Here is a 5,984-nt window from a genome sequence, read left to right on the forward strand (position 1 = left end):
TATATATATATAGTTAATAATTAAAGTACTTAAAACTACACAACTCTTTGAAACAATATTATTAAGATTTACTTATTGATATAGTAAATAAATCATTCCACTATTTAGTGAGACTTAAGAAAAAAGAGTTTCTCTATAGAAGAAACTAATACCAAATTTTGCCTATAATTTATTTTTATTTTATTATTATCTTATAGAAAAGCTAGTAATATTGTGACAAGAATAATGAATTGGAAATATCAATAAATTCTTATGGAGTCCATAAAAAAGTAGTTGTTTTTAAAGATTTAAAAAATCAATTTTAGTTGGACTAAAGACAAATAGTTTGATTAGATATTTTATAATAATCAACTTAGTGAGATCCTTATTCTGCATATCGAGAAAAAAAATGGATAGTCCTCTTCAAGAACTAATGGATACTCTTCTCATCGTCGTTGAATCTATAGACAAATTCATTATAAATAAAGATCGTATAGTTCATCTGTATTATCGAAAGCTAATGAATCACGTTTTAGTTATCGTTGATTTTATATTATATTATTTGCTGGACGAAAGCATAGATAATTGGACAAATCAAAGAAACAAGGAAATCTTCGATAGATCAAAGCATTAACATGTGTTCCATTCATTTGAGACATACAAATATGGTCAGAATTTGTATTTTTTCCCTCTCACTTTTTAATTATTATTTTACATATATATCTTTTTTTATACTAATAAACCAAAATACAATAATTGATATTGAGTAAAATTTAATGATGACTCTTTACCAACCAGTTACAAGAAAAAATAGATGTTATCATTATTTTTTTACATATTAAAATAATAATCACTTCGCATAAATCGCGTGCCATAAAATTTTGTGATATACATGACATTCGGCCAAAAAATGTAAGTGAGTATTATAACATAATGACATATTTTCCTGGATGATGAGTTATATTGTTTACCTTCTTCATTCAATTTAATCGTAAATTCTCTGTATTTGAGAATGGTTAGAGTTAATAGTACTAGGTGTCGTAGAAACGAATGAATATTGTTTTAAGTCGCATGACATAACAATGTAGTTCGTGAAGAGAAACTCTTTATAAGAAATCGTTGTTCACATCAACCTTAATAGTTTTTTACTATTGTTGTAAGCAAATAAATAATAAAATTTATTTTATGAAAAAAATTCTCAAGTTATTTTATACGTTTATTATTGAAAAAAGTCATGATTTTATATTTATGTATAGAAAACTTCACAATACACTTAAATTGAAAAAGAAAGAGATATAGATTCACGTGATGAGTTAATAAAAAGAACTGTTTGTGGGCGAATTATCTTTAAAGTTTGTGTAATATTATTTTGGATGAATTTAAGTTAACAGGGATGACGGTTTAGAAAGATGGTAGTTATACTTCGCTCTTATATGGGTGAACTGTCCGTTCTGGTGTGTGCTTTTAGAGAGTATCCCTTTTGGTGTTTAGGATTCAAAAAGTGTCAATTTTAATGTCGATCTCGCAAGAACACTATGCAAATCAACATTTGTAAAAGCCGTCAAAATATACTTGACCCATGAGTTCAGTCTAGGCTAGAAATGTTCACCTCACTCTAAACCTGAGGCAATTAAGTCCAAACCCAATCAACCCTCCGATGTCACGAGGCTGGGCTCGTTTGGCCTTGATACCAATAATTTTAAAAATGATACAAATTTTAACATAAAATTTATTTAAAGCTCTTATTTCATATTCAAGTATGTTTACTGTTATTTATAGTACTATATTTTAAATTATAATTAAAAATTAATTAATAAGTAATAAAGGAGAGATTTGAAACTAGAAAACAGACTCGTATTAATGTATCACAAATTAGTGATCTAAAGTTCAAATGGGCCTCTTTCAGATATGGGCCCAAATAGAAAAATGAAGTGGGCTTGAAACTGACCCATAGTTTTAAAGGCCCAATAGACGCTTTTATCATTTAAAAACGAGTCCAACTTACAAACAAGAGTGTTGTTTTTCTATCTTTTTTTTTTCCATTCGGTGTTTGATACATTATGAGCCGATCAAATTCAGATTCGCACCGGGAACATTGGCGTAGTTACATGGTTGTCAAGGTGTCTTCGTCAGAAAAAGTACCGCATATACAAGTTAAATGATATATGAAATGATTAAATAACATATTTTGGACACCCTTTAACACAACAAGTTATCGTAGCCCAACTATTTTAGATGTTTGGTATGAGGTAGTGCTCACTCGTTCAAATCTCACCAATTCTACTTTTGGAAAGAACTTTTGTAGTGCTATTTCTGAACACTCTTTGTGAAATTTCTCGCTCCGTCACTGCCCGACATTGTGGGGTAAAATAGTCTTTAACAAAGTCGACTCGGTACTCACAAAGACTCGAACCCGAGAGCTCTAGTTAAGAATAAAAGAATACTTATCCCTTCATCACAACAATTGTTGATTAATATAAGATAATTATCTTAGTTAATAATGAAAGAATACTTATCACTCCAGTACCATAATTGTTGAGATTAATGTAAAGACAGTTGGAAGAGAAGGAAAAGGCAAAAGGTAAAATGAAAATTGTCTGGTTGGAGTTGAGGCAAGATAAATAAATTCATTTCAACTTAATAATTAAAAACAATATAAAATAATGTACAATATTCAAATAATATTGTCATATATCTAACCAAAAAAAATTAATTTGAACTAACGCTATTGATTTTGAGTAAATCCAATTTTATCCTTTATTTACATATTCTGTAACTTTTAAACACAAATTTTAAGAAATTTAAAAAAAATTAATAAAATCCAATTTACAAAGGCCTAAATATTTATTATGCACCCTCGAGAAAATTTTATTTGGTCCAAGGTCTTATTTACAAATGATGACCTAAATGTATTTTATTCATAAAATATATAATACTAAATTTTTTATTAAACATAGATGGTAAAATAATATATGGTCAGATGATCAAAAATTTAATATATATTAATGATCATCTGTTTGGTCTATTAACGAATTTTGCACAGTTCTTTCCCTAAATTGATTCCATCTTAGAGGTATCTATATTAATTATTATTATAGCACCGTTACTTGATCAATTTCTTCGATTAATAAATCACATTATTATTATTTAATATCTCAAAAATTTATCGATTTATTGAAACTAATTAAATATAATTTAATAGCTCAAAGATTTATTGAAACTAATTAAATAATTACTGATGATCCAATTTATTATATATATTGGCTAAAGGTTGAGTCTATGATACAAGTTGCTTTGCAATTGCTATTTAATTGTTGAAATTTATTGAAACAAATTTGGAATTTATAAAAATAATTTAATAATCTCATGCTTTATTAGCGTGTTTGTCTGTGAACTATGTTGGTTTTTTAGAGTAATAATCCATAAAAAAGGAGAGAGAGCCTTTGTTTTTTTGTACTTTTTTATTTTTAAATCATTGTATTTATATCGTAAAATGTATTGCATATTCCGTTTGTTTCCATTAAATTATTGACGAATCATCATGAATTGTTTTTAAAAAATATTTTCAATTTCATAAATTATTTTCTACTCTACTAAAAATAAAAGACGTGTCTCAAAAATATTTTTCATTCATAAATCAAACACTAAAATTCTATTCACCAACCAAACATGAGAAAATAAGTCCAAAATCTACTTATTTTCCAGGAAAACATTTTCTAATAAAACATTTTCCTTTATACCAACACAATTATTTTCCTTTTTTCCTTGAAGTAAATGTAGCCATGAGCTGCAATTTTATTTATACCGAATATAATTTAAGTTGACAAAGAAATAATTTTTTAAAGTATTTGAATCTTGTTTGAAGGAATACACGAAATAGGCATGAGATTAAATTGTAGCGACACTTAATTTGTTGTTTGATTGGCATGTTCGGAATGACTTATCTCGAGATTAATAATTAGTACTAGGATAAGTTATTCTTCTCCTTGGATGGTAAAGTAATCCAGGACAATTTATTTCGGGATAAAATAAGTAAATGACAAAGATATCCTTTAAAATCCTTTTTATATATCACTTTTCACATTCATTAAGGTACTTTTGTATAAAAATAAATTATTTTTAAAATTTATACAAAGCCTATTATTTTAAATACAACAAAACAAACACTCAATAAAAAATATTCTCACCATAACTTATCTCATCATAATTAATCCTGTCATAACTTGAATTCAAACCAAACAATTCCTAAAAGTATACTATAATTGTACTGGGAGAAAAGACATAAAGACACCATCAAAGTTGTCCTGTATTTGCATTAAGCACATTAACTTTTAAAGTGTCCTATCACCCCACAGAACTATTTAATTTCTTTGTAAATGGACCATTTTGACCCATTTCCTAGTCTGAGTTGTTACCACGCACAAGAGGCGCGTCATGCATTATTTTTACTGTCTTGGACCAGTTTAAAGGTGTCATGTGTCATTATTTTTCTTTATTATTAATTATTTTATCAATTTATGTCATCTTCCCCAAATTTAAACCCTAAATAATCATTGTTAGCCCTAATTTAAATCAACGTTGATACTCTTTGTTTGACCACTTCATCATCTTCTCTAAGAAAATAAGACACCACTATTGGCGAGGAACTTCTGAATCAATGAAGAATGTGATTTTCTTGTTCAATAAATTCAAAGTAAACACTTCCAAGCTATGGATGCTCCTGTCTAAGCATCACAACTGGCCATAATGGCTGAGAAAAAAATTGTCTGCCACAAGTTGGCCAATGGAACATGATGAACAAGAAAATGGTTAATGGAGGAATTGTTGTCAATTGGATCTGCATTAACTTTTCTTGCAATGTGCAAGAAAGTGTTACGCATGGATTTTGTTCTGAGTTAGCATAAATGTGTGAGTTATTTAGGTCTGAGTTTTGCTACCAAAAGGGTTGCAACTAATAGCAATCCCACATTAAAAATTTTGTTGTCACCTAACTCCATAGCTGAATAAAAAAAATCCGAATGAAGAAAAAATTAACGAAAATTTCTTGAAGGTGCAAGCCAAACAGAGAAGAAAAGAAATGGAGAAGATGACTTCTCTTTAAAGAATAGGGTCGGGTCGGGTCGGGTTGAATTAGATCATAGGAAGTTGAGCAACACGTGTCACTACATAGACGAGAAAATGGGTCAAAATGGCCCATTTACAAAGAAATTAATTAATTCTGTGGGGTAATAGGACACTTTAAAAATTAAGATATCTTTATGCAAATACGAAACAATTTTAATGGTGTATGTATGTCTTTTCTCTTGTACTGGTGGTTACTTGATCTATGTTATAACCAACATGCATGGTTCATCTTCTCATGCACATTGGATGATGATAAATATATTTCATGTTTTCTATTTGTATACAGTATATTCATCTCAATTTTGTCACCTAAAAACATTATCACTAAATTGAATTATAAACAATTAAATATTGAGCCCGTGCTTGCACGAGTTTATACTATCTAGTAATAATTAAATTATCGTTGCAACATGTATATCAATGCCAATGTTGATTTTCAGAGTTTTTATAAATTTTCAATTTTTGCCACTAGGTAACTCAAGTTGAAGATAAAAAAAAAATAGTAATATAATTAATATTATGGCTTACTATATTAGACAATTTGAGATGTGAAAGGGCAAATCTAATTAATTATTATATCACTAGAGAAAAAGAATATTTGTACTAAACTAATTAATTAATTATTAGGTCAATTGTGCATGTCTTCGCCATGTCCACTCTCATATCTATCTCTAATTGTTTTTAAAAATGTTTGAATATTCTTGACAACCTTAACTCACCCATTGTTTCATTAACCACCAACCAAATTATGATAAATACAATTAAAAGAAATATCTATTATTTTCAATTTTTCATTTCTTTAGAAAAAAACTTATCTCCGTTATTTATACATCTAATAGTATTTTAACAATATATGAAATTATATCCTATATATATATATA

The sequence above is a fragment of the Solanum pennellii genome, chromosome 4, assembly GCF_001406875.1.
Source record: "Solanum pennellii chromosome 4, SPENNV200".
NCBI classification, from domain to species: domain Eukaryota; kingdom Viridiplantae; phylum Streptophyta; class Magnoliopsida; order Solanales; family Solanaceae; genus Solanum; species Solanum pennellii.